The sequence below is a fragment of the Camelus bactrianus genome, chromosome 5 (genome assembly GCF_048773025.1).
Source record: "Camelus bactrianus isolate YW-2024 breed Bactrian camel chromosome 5, ASM4877302v1, whole genome shotgun sequence".
NCBI lineage: Eukaryota > Metazoa > Chordata > Mammalia > Artiodactyla > Camelidae > Camelus > Camelus bactrianus.
This window is the reverse complement of record NC_133543.1, coordinates 70108299-70123206: the sequence shown is the minus strand read 5'-3', so window position 1 is coordinate 70123206 and position 14908 is coordinate 70108299. Positions and strand designations below refer to the sequence as shown.

General features: G+C 32.9%; 1 protein-coding gene and 1 pseudogene across 6 annotated transcripts in view; one reads left to right on the top strand and one right to left on the bottom strand.

Moving 5' to 3' along the window:
• Positions 1 to 14908, bottom strand: part of ERBB4 (erb-b2 receptor tyrosine kinase 4) — a 985443-nt gene that overhangs the window by 681390 nt on the left and 289145 nt on the right. The gene's annotated exons all lie outside the window — the stretch shown is intronic.
• Positions 8918 to 9575, top strand: LOC141577779 (NAD-dependent protein deacetylase sirtuin-7 pseudogene; annotated as a pseudogene).

Genomic DNA, 14908 nt, shown 5'->3' with positions numbered 1-14908 from the left:
CATTTAATTTTACTTAAAATGGTGGTACTTTCATCAGTGACAGTCATATTCTTGGTTTATCAAAAGTCCATACTTAACATTTCTACATTCATTCACTGATTCAATAAATATTTACTGAGTACCTGCTATATACCACATACACACTAGGCACTGAGGAATTGTTTTGATTCTGAAATATTTAAATACATGTATTAAGTTCATCTTAACAACACCATACAGATCAATGTAATGAGGCAATATTAATAAGATCGCCTTGACTATAGGCTGGATCTCTGTCAGAAATCTGATTCTGAAACATGGTGCAAGCATATTTTTTAAAAGAAGATGAATGATCAATTAAAACTCTTGGTTTTACTATTGGTTTTATGTAGACTAATTTCTGTAAACATTTTTTATATATCAGCTAATTATTCTAACAGTATATTAATAACAAAAAACACTGAACAGTATAATTTTATATGAATTATTTCACAAAAATAATTTTATTTCATTATATAAGTTATTTATATAAATAATTTTATATAAACTATTAAGTGAGCATCTACAATGTGCCAGGCACAGCAGGTACAAAAATGAACCAACAAGTCAAAAATCCCTGTTCTTAAGAAGCTTATAGCTAGGGAGATAGATGAAAACAAAGATAAATACACAAATTATGTAGTATGATACAGTAATATATACTAAGGAGAAAAAATGAGAAAGGAGTATGGGTTGAAATTTTAGATAGGGTGGCACATGGAAGGACTGACTGGGAAAGGAGTTTTTGAGTAAAAACCTTAAACAAGAGGCAAATGAGACTTACAGGTGTGAGAGGGAAACACAATCCACACCAACGGAACAGCAAGCAAAGACCTTTAGGCAGAAACAAGGCTGGCTCATCCAAGAACCAGTGATGAGGCTGTCCCGTCTGGAACTGAGTGAAAGAGGAGAGGTAATAGGAGATGAGCTCAAAAACATAATGGAGACCGGGTCTTGTAGGAACTTGGAGACCTCTGCAAAGATTTGGGTTTTTATGGTGCATGAGATGAAAGGCGTTTGAAAAATTTTGGAAAGAGAAATGTCACGATCTGAACAACTTTTAATGAAAGAGTCTATTACTTTGGAAAATACTGTGCATGTTTTGACACCACAGACCACATTGGTACCTATGAAAACTATACACTAGTCATTAAAATCCTCCCTGAAATCTCTGATCCTAAACACATTGTTAACTCAATCTAATTTCTATCCTCTTCGTATCTGTTTAGAAGAAGGTAATAAATTACTAATCAACCAGCTGGATATTCCTGAACTTTATATGTCACTCAGGTCACTGTCTTCACCCCCAGTCATGCCTACTATCAGAGGATGGAAGAGTGAGCCTGGGAAAAGTAAAACATCCTTTTAAAATAAATGACCAGTGACATTCACAAGGCAAGTCATATTATGGAAAGATTATTTGCTTTATTATTCCTGCTTTTGGATATTTAAACATGATCTGATTTATCAAAGGATAGCCAAACATAAATCTCGAAAATAATAGTAATTATCAACATAAAACATCAAAGCACTTGTTTTCAATATTTCATAAAGTAAGCAATCTGTAACTTCTACTCAGATTTATTTTTTCTATTTTTACAAAATACGTTAGAAACTGATTTTACAATTATATCTCATCCTTGGAGCATTTTTCCCTCTACTAAGGATTCTATTACTGCTAGAGCAAGTTATTTTTCACATTAATAATTAGAAATGGGCCTTATAATGAGGCAAAATACTATCTTTTTTCTTCCACATCTAATTTTTTAATAAAATGTTGATTGTTTTGTTTCTAAACCAAATATATGATGTTTCCCATCTGTTTGGCTGTGCATGGATAGAGGCTTCCTCGAATATCAGTATCTATGATTGGCTTCCAGAGACAGCATCAACATTCAATGGAAACACAATTCTAAACTTTTCTGTCTCTCCCAGAATATCATTTATTTGTAAAATTTTACAGAAATCAGGTTGTACAGTCTCCATATTTTATCACTACCTTTATTTCTAGCCAACGTAGAAATAAAAACTATAGGTTTTAGAAATTTTGTCTCTCAGTCAACAACAGAAGATTACTTTATAATACAAATAAAACTATTTTAAGCAAGTTACACTTTTAAATTATCATTTTATCTTGTTAGTGAAAGCTGTGCCATTTACTTCCTGAATTCAAAAAAATCCTCAAATACTGAAACTTAAATCAATGCCTGCAAATTAACTCCATCCAATTACCAAATTCCATATTTGTGTTTATCATAAGCATTTTTACATGACAATAACAAATGACATTGTCTTTTCTATGTGGTAGAGGATTATTGAAAAACCCAATTTGACAGAAACATGTATCAAAAAGTTAAACAGGAATAGCTAGTTATTCCTAAGACATCAATAAGCGCTTTCTTTTTCTTTTTCTTTTTTTCCTAGGGAACAATTATTTTATTGCAAATTGGTCCAGAAGGCAAAAATAGAATGAATAATTACAATTTAGAAGTACATTTTAATTCAATATAAAAAAATACGTTTCAAGAATTAAACAGTCATCACAATATTGCCTACCACTTCCAGAAGTAAACTGAAATGTTCAGAGAAATTGATTACTTATTAATAAAGGATTTTGAAGAATACAATTAAGGTTTTGCAGAAAGTTACAGTGGATTGCCTCCATTTATTCTCCAACTCAAAGATTTTAGACTTTTGTCTTAAAATAAGTGAAAAAAGTTGTATTTTAAATTTATACTTGATTTTCCAATGGGACATTGAATTTTATATTTGACTTCCCATACGAAACGAAAAAGAGGTATTTAAGTTAGATAAACAAGTGCTTTTTAAAATTAAAATATGTGGTTAGAATTTGTTTGAAACTGATTTAGTTATTTAACATTTTAATCCGATATCAAATGCCATTGTTAAAGAGTTTCATGAATATCACTCGTAAAGTCCAAGAGGAAAGACTGCTCTAGTTTCTTCAAGACTCCCAATGTATCAGAGTGAATTTCCTCTTGTGAGTCCTTACCATACCCAAGATAATTTTATTCATATTTTTATAATCAGTGGCTCTGACTTCTCATAATTTTGTTGGTTACAGCACCAAACTAATAATGATTTGCAAATTAATTCATTTTTCATATGGCCTTGATTCCAGTGACCTATTTTATGGTAACTGGCTGTCAGTGGAACTCTGGCCCATCATTTCACGGCTATCTTGTATACCACCACAATCTTTGCACCCAGCACACGATCTGACACAAGTCAGGGAGAGGAGTACTTGGAGGTAGTCAAATAATGCTTAAAAGAAGGTATCACTAGAGTCAAACTGGGTTCAAATCCAAGTATTGTCCTTCTAACTCTGTGAGTTTAAGCAAATTATTTAGATGCATTTATAAAATGTTTTAATGTTTAAAACTATTGCATGGGATTAAATGAGGCAATACATGTATTTAGCAGTGAGCTCTTTATGTAAAAGCCTATTATTGTCATGCACTATTTTTTTAAAAAGAAAACAAATAACTGAGGGTGGCTTATATCTAACGACACACATTTTTATCCACATGCATTTTTAACTATCTCTATGTTCTGTTCTTAAAAGGTTTTTTTTATAGTTTCAAGGAATCATAAGTAGCATGATCATGAATACTATGGTTTGCAATTCACTATGTTTTTTTTTTCTGACAAGTATTGAAAAAGTCTTTAATGAGATTTTCATAAGTACAATTAAGTAGAGTGATATTTATAAATGCCTATTCTGCATTTTTAAATGGAATTGGGTATAAACATATTCTAGAAAAGTCGTCTCTTCAAGTTTTTTTCATTTTGTTCCTATTATAATTATCAGCGATGGTATAATAAAACTTTTGTCAAGAATAAAAGATTGCCATAAAAAATCCTTGTGATAAGAGCTAGAATAAGAGAAATGTAGCCAATTCAGTCACATTAAAGAGATAACAGAGTCAACCTACTGATCATGATTTATATTAAAGACTTTTTCAATTAATGGAATTACCTATTTGTTTTCTAATGAATGATCCTACGTATTTCAAAGTATCATCTGTTCTTGTATGATAATATAGGAAAGAAGGGAAATTAACTTGTCTTTAACCATGTGCTATAAAACATATTAATTATGAACTCAAATAATGAAACATTATTTCAACTGACGTGGAATCAGATCTAAGCTTAATGTTATCCAAAGCTACATTAAATAATGGCTAACACGGAACAAGACCTGAAACATTATTTAGTGATTATTTGGGATAAGACTGCTTACGTATAATGCCATAAACAAATTACATAATTGTGAAAGAGCATAGACTTTGTAATGTGACCGACTGAGGCTTGCAATTTATTACTTGTCTGATCTTGGACAAGTTACTTGAACTCTTTACATCTAATCTTTTCTATAAAATGAATAGAATTTTACCTGCTTAAAGGAGATAAAATTTTCCCTAATAGAGGAGATCATCTACTTAAAGAGTAGGACCTAAATTTGTGTCATATGAGGAAGTGTAAGTTACTTTCTTTCATCCTGACATCCTTTTCCAAAAACTATATGACTTTATGAATATTTTTACTTTTTAATAAAATGTAAACAACTATGCTAAAGATTAGATGAGACTGTCCTAAGGTCATACACTTAAAATTGACTTTCAGAGGTTAATATATATTATTGTAAACGATATTGCATAGAAAGTAGCTACTTGATCAAAGGATTTAAATATTTGCTTATTTTATACTTATATGGTCTCTTCTCTTAGGGTCTCTATTCCCTTTATTTAAAGAATATTTTTGAAGCTTAAAAACAGAAGAAAAAAAAAAAAGGAACTGATCAATGATCAATTTCTTCTGCATGCCAGGCATGTTTCTGACTTAGCATCTCTGTTCACTGTTCCCTCTGCCTGGATTGTCCTTCCCTCTCTTAACCATAAGGCTAATTTCTTCTCTTTCTTTAGGCTTTTACTCAAAAGTCACTTTTTCAGTAAAGCCTTCCACGTATCACCTTATTTAAAATCTCATCCATATCCTCTCTCATTGTTTCTTCTCCTTGGTGCATATACTATAACATATTATATAATGTGCTTAATTATCTTGGAGGAAGATTTCATAGAAGAAAAGAAACTTGGAAAAATGAGAGACACATTTTGAAATACATAAAAATGGCTAACACAAAAGCTTATACTGGAATAGAATACAACTTGAGATTTAGAACAAGAGGAAAAGAATCAGGATGATAAACTTCACTAGTCTTGAAACACAACATAAGAAATGTAGATTTAATAAAAAGATCTTGAGAGTGTTAATGGATGGTTGGAGGCAGTGATAATTCAAAACACTAAGAAGATGAGCTCTACTGCTTACTGAATTTATCAGGGAAGGAGATAGACATCTTAAAAGATAAACTGCCAAAATATGCCAATAACACTTTCAACACTTTGAACAACACTATAACACTTCTGGCATTAAGTGCTGATAACTGTTTAATGTGTGTGGGTATGTGTGTGTATGTATTTCTACATCTTAATTTTTCAATTAGATGAAAAACAAGCAAATAACTACAAAGCTTAAGGAACTTTATTTACTTTCATGCTTCATACTTTAAGGAAACTATGGAAAGAGAGTTTCAAAATAATTTTAACTCAGAAAAGTACCCTCCTAATGTTAACTCCTATGTATTTTATTGGATTAAATTTAAATCCACATGTATATCAGAACATACAATAAACATTCCCATTTTCTCAACTCTAGTAGCATGTGTGCTATATTGAAGATTTCTGACCCTATAATTTCTTTACAGGATGATTCATAATCCTTTCTATGAAAATAAAATTGTTGTCACAGACACTTGAAATGCCCAACCTAGATGAACTGTCTGTATTGTATGTATATGAAAATTCTCCTTATTTCATAGCAATACAGAGTACATATTGAGATATTAATCATAATTTTTTAAATGCAGATTTCATTTTTCATCCCAGTGTACATCTCCTATTTCTTTGATATCAAAAGAAACTGTTATAAAGTCATTATGAAAATGGATATGCTAAATATATTTTCCCAAAATTTACTATAAGTTTTATTTTTTCTGCTACCTTAGAGAAACAATGTTTTATATTTCCCCAACATTCTACAGTAAGTACTTTTTGCCCATTTACTTAAAGGAATGCAGTAGAAACTCGAGGTTCAGAGTATAAGCTCGTAGTATAACCACTTGGGTTAAGATTCTGACTTTCTCACTTATTAGTAGTGCTGTGGACTGAATTGGGCCCCCCACCGCAATATACATATGTTGAAGCCCTAACCCCCAACGTGACTGTATTTGGAGACAGGCCTATAAGGAGTATAAGGAAGTAACAGATTAAATGAGGTGATTAGGGTGGGGCCCTGATCTCTTAAAATCCCTTAGAATAGTGTTTATTATAAGAATGGACACCAGAGAGTGAACCCTCTCTTCCTCTCTCCCCCCACCCCTCCCCCGCCACCCCACTGCACCATGTGAGGACACACCAACGTGAAAGACTGCAAGAAGCCAGAAGAAGAACTCTCACCAGAAAGCAACCACACTGGCACCTTGATCTTCCAGAACTGTGAGAAAATAAATTTCTGTTGTTTAAGCCACCAAGCCTGTGGTATTTTGTTATGTCAGCCTGAGCAGACTCATACAAGCGGCATGAATTCCAACAAGTTGCTTTAACACTTCTTGCTTCTGTTTTCACAAAGATAAAACATGTAACCATTGTACTTACATATTGTGAATCACTGTGAGGCTTACTTGATATAGTATGTTTAAAAAGTCTGGCACATAAGGTATACTCAATGAATATTATTTATTATAGTTATTTTTAATTACTATTATAAATATACATGTAAAATATGGATGAAAAATGTAATAGAAGGTTGTTCTTCAAGTAAATTTCATTAACAGATGTTTTAGTGTGCGCCACACAAAGCATATATAAATTTTATAACCTTCTAGATAGAAAAACTATAAACAGCAACAAATTTTACCAATTTTAAATGTAGTTATGAAATCACAAAAATTTTAATTTAATCACTGCAACTCTCAATGTATTTGTCAATGTACTGGATGTCTCATTTTGTAGTGGATAATGAAGTACTAAATATGATTCTAAATGAAATCAGTATAGCCCATATCAAAATTAAAAAATTGGTTTTCAACATAAATGATTTTTTAAATAAGTTTGTCCTATTAAATGCACAGTGTTTTCTTTTATAGATACTAAAGAGTGGTAAGGGAATTTTAAGGGACAATATACTTGCTGTTTCTCATTTAATACTTTAGAGTGAAGAGAAGACATCTCTCCCCTCATCAAACCAAACAGCCTGTTTTCCATGCCTCTTGCTTGATCGACCCAAACTGGGTTTCATCATCAGATTGTGCGTATAGAGGTAGAAAAGAAAGGAAGGCAAGCATGGAAAAACTAATTTGCTCACAAAGTTTATTTAGACTTTGGCTATAAGGATATAATCAACACTATTTGAAAGCCGTACACCTATTCTCGTTCACTTCTTTATTCCCCTGTCATTATGTCGCTCTAGGCCACCATCAGCTAATACGTGCACTACTGTAGGTTCCACGAGTGTCTCTCCCTCTCATTTTTACCTAACTTCCATTTGTCCCTCACATATCCACGTAAGCATTACCTCTGGTAAAAAACCCTTCCCTGGAGAGGACACACACAGAGACACACACACACAACATACACACACACACTCAAAGGCAGATGCTCCTGATAATTTCCTACCTAGCACCATGTACTGTGCAATACTTAACAATCCCAGCTACTATTAATATCAGCCTTCTCTGACGGACTATGTGGTTGTATTTTCCTGATGGCTCTGCCCTTAGTGATTAGCTCAGAGCTAGGCATATAGTTGACATTTTATAATAAAATATTCCTAATTCACTTACTGGATGAATTGACAAAACATACTTGTGGAGGAGAATGGGGGTACAGACAGTAGCAGTTCCATGTTTTATACAGCTGGAGTCAGTGGTTAACTATTGTCCCACAAATGAGTAAAAGCTCAACAGGAACTTGCCTTAGTGGCACGCTTGTAATGAGAGCAGTTTTTAAAGTAGATTTTATATATTTACAGGAGGAGCTGAAAGACATCGGAATAGTGACAAAGCCCTCTCACCTCATCCCGAAGTACTGACATAGGACCTACATAATTTGAAATGTTTATATTTTTCAAGCAACTGATATGAGTAAAAGCCCAGAGTAATTATGTGAAAAATGCAAATATAAATGCATTCAATCAAGTTCCCAAGTAAATATAATTTTGCTCAGCAAATGACAAGATTTCCTCAAAGTGGGGTGATAGAGATAATCACTAGGCTCCAACTTGCTTGATATCGTTACTTCAAAACTACATGTAGTAAAATCTATAGGCTATCTGATTGCTTTCCGTTGTAGGTATTAGCTATATTCCTCAAAACTTCAAATAAGGTTTCTAGGCCAAAAAAATCACGGAAGTGGCTCATCAACAAACAGAGAATTCAGTTTGTTGGGAGTTTTTATCATGAATCAATGTTCAATTTTGTCAAAAGCTTTTCCTGCATCTAATGAGATTACTTATAAATTTTACCCTTTATTTTATTAATATGGTACCTCATGCTGATTGATTTATAGATGTGGAACCACCCTTGCATCCCTGGGATAAATTTCACTTGGTCGTGGTGTATGATCCTTTTAATGTACTGTTGAATTTGGGTTGCTAATATTTTGTTGAGGATTTTAGCATCTATGTTCATTGGGAATTAGCCTGTGATTTTCTTGTGGTGTCCTTGTCTGGTTTTGGTATCAGGGTAATGCTGGCCTTGTTAAATGAGTTTGGAAATTTTCTCTCCTCTTCTGTTTCTGTAGTAGTTTGAGCAGGATTGATGTGCACAGAAACTCATGCAGGGTTTCCACGTTATAGTCTTGAAGTAGATTTCGTCTTTTATTATGTTGAGGTACATTCCCTCTATACCCCATTTGGCACTGTCCTCCATCGATACCAGACAGGTTGGAACTGCCACAAACGTGAGACCCAGATCTGGGACACAACTGTGCACTCCAGAGATAGGGGGATGTTGGGGAAGCCTCTAAATTCGTGGCAACCAAGACTGCAGCAAGGCATCACAATCCTGTGTTTAGTTTCCAGCTTAAAGATTCTAAAAATATAGCCTCATCTCTGGTGCATGACTAAGCCTCCTAGCTGGAGGCTGGTGATTTACAGTGTGAACTTGCAGGGGACTCTGAAGGATGAATGGGCTACCCTGAAACTCCATGGGAAGTATGATGACATCATGCAGCTCTCTTGGACAAGCTGAGCCTGGAGATGCTCCTCTACAGCAGGTGGCAAAAGTCCATCTTCTGCCTGGTAACTGCCCTGCACGTGGGTAAAGAAGGTAGCCACAGTCACACACGTCTCTGTCCAGAAACAGAAAGAAGGCTCTGCGTGGGTACCAGGGCACCCCACTTGACCCAGCTCCTGTCCTAGGAAACTAGTTTGGCAGAGGTTGCATCAAATGCACAAAAATAATGAAAGTAACATAACTTCTTGTTTGATGAAGAACAATAAGTGGCAATTTCCAGAAGGCCAGAACTCTTATTCATAGGCAAGTGCTATCTTGAAGGCCAGGGTTGCCCTCATGGAATCTGCTAAGAATTCTTTGGAGGTGACACTTCTACTGTGACATTTTTAGTTATTTGCCTGTGCTTATAGGAAGCCTCTTTGCATTGTTGTGATTGTCTTCTGGTACAGGCTTGACTATTGAAGACAATTCCCACCTATCCAGCCTCTACATAAGGAGGCAGAGGTGACACCTTTCTGTGAGAACAGAACACAGGAGGTTATTTGAGACCTGGCTGGCCAAGTGGAAACTCACAACTGATTTACTGCATTTCCCAGGCTAGTCTCAGGTGCTTCAATTTTATTTCTACTACTTCTTACTGAAATGTTAACTTTATGTAAATCTCTTTTCTGTATTTGGTATGCAGTAAAGGTTTGGTTTTGAGTTTGGGCTCCAAGAAGAAGTTTTTATTCTTTTCAAACATTTCTGCACTATAAGAAAAAAAGTATAGAACATACCTCTTTATACCAAACTAGGTATAGAGGAAATACCTCAACATAATATGTCATATGACAAGCCTGTGGTTACTATCAATATTCAATGGTGAAAGTTGAAAGCTATACCTCTAAGATAAGGGGGAAAAAAAAGGATGCATACTCTTGTCACTTTGATTCAATATAGTGCTGGAATTCCAAGCCAGAGCAATCAGGCAAGAAAAAGAAAGAAAATAAATCCAAATTGTAATGGAAGAAGTAAAAGTATCACTATTTGCAGAGAACATAATATTATATGTATAGAAAACTCTAAAGACTCCTCCAAAAATTAGTAGAACTCATCAACAAATTCAGTAAAGTTTCAGGATACAAGATCAGTATATAAAAATCATTTGTGTTTCTATATGCCAGTAACAAATTATCATAAAGATAAATTAACAAAATAATCCAATTTATAAATCCAATTTACAATGACAGCAAAAATAATAAAATACCTAAAAATAATTTTATTTAGGGAGATGAAAGACCTATTTACTGAAAATTATGACATTGATGAAGAAATTGAAAAAGACACAAATAATGTAAAGCTATTCTATGCTAATAAATCAGAATAGTTAATCATGTTGAAATGCCCACAATACCCAAGGCAATCTACAGATTCAATCATAGGTAGAGATAGCAATTCCCAGAATTCCAATGGCATTTTTTCACAGAAATAGAACAAAAATTTTAAAAATCAGATGGAATCACAAAAGACTCAGACTAGCAAAAGCAATCTTAAGAAAGAACAAAGGTGGAGGCACCACACACCATCATTTCAAACTATATTACAAAGCCGTAGTAATCAAAACAGTATGGTAATTGTGTAAAAATAAGCACATGGATCAATGGAACAGAATAGAGTCCAGAAATAAACCCACACATATGCTGTCAATAAGTTTACGACAAAAAAGCCAAGACCTCAAACCATAAAACTTCTAGGAGAAAACACAGGGGGCAAGCTCCTTGACATTAGTCTTAGCAATGATTTTGTGAGTTGCCACCAAAAGCAAAAACAACGAAAATAAACAAATGAGATTAAATCAAACTAAAATGCTTTGGATAACAAAGAAAACTAGCAACAAAATGAAAAGACTGAATGGGAGAAAATATGTGCAAATCATATATATAATAAGGTGTTAATATCCAAAATATATAAAAAAAACTCATGCAACTAAACAGAAAAAAAAAACAAAACAGGCAATACAATTTTTAAAATGGATAAATGATCTAAATAGGCATTTTTCAAAAAAAGACATACAATGGCCAACAGGTGCATCAAAAGATGCTCAACATCACTAATCATCAGGAAAATGCAAGTCAAAATCACAATGAGATACCATCACGTTGGTGAAGACGGGAAAAGGGAACCCTTGTACACTGTTGGTGGGAATGTAAATTGGTTCAGCCTATTTGGAAAACAATATGGAGATCCCTCAAAATATTAAAAATAGAACTACCATATGATCCAGCAATTTCACATTTGGCTATATATCTTAAGGAAATGAAAACAAGTTATCTGCACTCCCATGTTCACTGCAGCATTCACAATAGCCAAGATATGGAAACAACCTATGTTTCTATCAATGGGTGAACAGATAAAGAAGATATGGGGTGTGTGTGTGTGTGTGTGTGTGTGTGTGTGTGTGTGTAGATATATACACAATGATATACTAAACAGCCATAAGAAAGAAGGAAATCTTGCTTTTTGTGACAACATGGATGGAGCTTGAGAGCACCATGCTAAGTGAAATCAGTCAGACAGAAAAAAACCAAGTACTACATGGTATCAATTACATGTGGAATTTTAGAAAGTCCAAATCTTAGAAGCAAAGAATAGAAAAGTGGTTGGCCAGGGACTGGGAGTTAGGAGAAACAGGTTAGTAAAAGGGTCCAAACTTTCAGCTGTAAGATGTAACAAAACTGCTAAGAGAGTAGAACGTAAATGTTCCTTCACACACCACACACTCACACACACAAACAATAAATATGTGAAATGATGGATGTATTAATTAACTCGATGGGAGAAATATTTTCACAATGTTTATATATGTACCAAATCACCAGAATGTATACTTGAAATATCTTATGATTTTATATGTCAACTATACCTGATTTTTTAAAATATGTTTTAAAAGTTGAACATTATGGAATAGTCTAAATTCATTCATCAAGACTTTTGTTTCCATATTATTTGGTGAAATATTGTCAGTAAATTAGTGAAATAAAAATTTACATAACTTAAAAGCCTCAGTTCTATTAATATCTGAGATAAACCAAAAATGACATTCTCATCTCTTTTTTTTTAATCACAGAAGAAGTATCTTTAAAATGAATGTAATTGAACCTGGAGAAAATATATTTTTGTTGAAATGTGCAGAGCTGAGGTCATCTTCAGTTTAAAGTATAGAATTTTGTCTAAATAAACTATTTTATGCTCTTAAATCTCCATTAGGCATTTTTAAATGGGTACAAATGCAATACTTGAAAGAAACAACTGACAATATTTCAACAGTGTTGCTTTAATTTGAAGAAAGCTTCCTTCTTCCTACAAACTCTGCTGTGTTATCGGTAAGAATTGATTGACTTTGTCTTTAAAAAGTTTATTATTATTATTATCATCATAGTTTTTTTCTATTGAATGCATCAGAATTTCCTTAAATAATCTTTATGCTGTCATTATCTTAGATGTGAGGTTATGTAAAAAGAAAAAAAATCCAAGAATTTAGATCTCTCTTGGAGTTTGCGGGTTAATCCATGTGTTATACAAAAGGTAAGATCAAAGCTGGGTGACAATGAAGATTTTCCTTGAATCAAACAGCCAATGTAAAGAAAGGGCTAAGACTAGAATTGAAGTGTTCTGATCCAAGAACAATCTTTCAATCACATGGATCTTTTCATTCTGAACCCTTTTAATTATATACATAATAAATTTTATCTAGTACTGACAGCTAATAGGTTATAAATTAAATATTCCAATTAACAAATAATTCTTATAAGTTATGGATAACAATATTTTAAAGCTTTAGTTTTATTCAATAGATCTTTCTATGAAAATGGAAATGTTTTACATATGTGTTACCTGATACAGTAACTGAAATCCACTTGTAGCTATTGAATACTTAACTATGTCTAGCATAACTAAGAAATTGAACTTTAAATATTATTTAATTTTCGCTAAATAATTGCATATGGCTAGTGGCTACTGTGTCAGACAGCAAAATTTTAGAATTTAATTAGACACATTGGCTAAATTATCTTAAAAGGTCGCTGTACTTCATGTACATCATTATAAGATTGCTGATTGATATTTACAGTAATAAGATGATATTTAGAAATATAGTTTTTAATGTTTTTGTAAGTTCAGCTACGCATAACTCTGTTACTGTATAGAGATCTACATAACTACATACACCAGACTCCTAATGCAAATATTGGTTCTGCATTTGAATAAAGGGATACTAAGAGAATTAGTTAAATGAATTTGCTGTTTTATTTGTTTAAGGAACATTGTTTATAGCATTACCTTTATAAAAATCCATGGAATAAAATTTTCATAGGATTTGGTGCCAGGAAAAGCCATTGAATAAATAATTTATTGTACATCTCTCCCTTTTTCTGGTTTCCAGGAAGCTTAATCCAAATGTGAGTGGTCACTAATAACATACTTCTAGATAATAAATTTACCACTAACTTTGAATTGAGTTTTCCTATTCTTATTTTCACCTGTCTTAGCTTTATCTATTTATTCCCCCTTTTGCAAACCTTGCTATATACATCATAAAAGAAGAATACAAATAGCCAGTAAGTACACAGAAATTTCTAAATTTCACTAATAATTAGGAAAATACATTTTAAAATTACAATGAGGTATGACTACACACCTATAAGAATGGTGAATTTAAATAAATATACACCCAAAAAATAGAAAGAAAAAAGAAAAACCTGGCAACATTCAGGTGGGCCAAAATGTAAAAACAAGAACAACTGAAATTTCCATACACTGCTGGTAGAAGTGTAAATCTGTACAAAGCTAAGTATACGCATACTTGTGATTCAATCATTCTGCTCTGATACATAATACCAAAAGAAATGCTACGCGTGTGCACCAAAAGGGATGTACCAAATGTTCATTGCTTTACTATTTATAATAGCTGCCATGTTGAATATGGACCACTTCGTGTTCAACAATAGTAGAATTGATAAATAAATTTATTACATATTCATACAAAATGATGCTACATGGCAAAGAAAATCATTGAAATACTGGTACTGAATCTCACAAGTAAACTGTGAAGTGAGGGAAGCAGAAACAAAAGAATATATACTTAATGAATCCATTTATATAAAGTTCAAACCACACAAAATTAATCTTTGGTATTAAAGTCAGGTTATGGATACTTTGAGGAAAGAGAGGAATAGTGATTGGGTGAAAGCACAGAGAGAATTTTAGGGTGCTTGTATGGTCTGTTACCTGATTTGGAAGATAATTAGATAGTGTACCTCATTTATGGAAATTCACGGAGATGTATGCTTCACATTTAAACAATTTTCTGTCTGCATGTGACACATAAAATAATCAAGGTCACCTTAAAAGTCCTTTTATTTAACACGTATTTGTGTCACAGTCCGTATATTCTCTGGAGAAAGTCAATAAATAAAAATATGCATCGAAATAATTAGTGAGAAGTGATAAAAACTGAAAACCTCACAGTTTTTTCAATGGCCATAATTGACATTTTTCATCATATGAGCTCACTTGAGATGTGTACAGTGTACATTT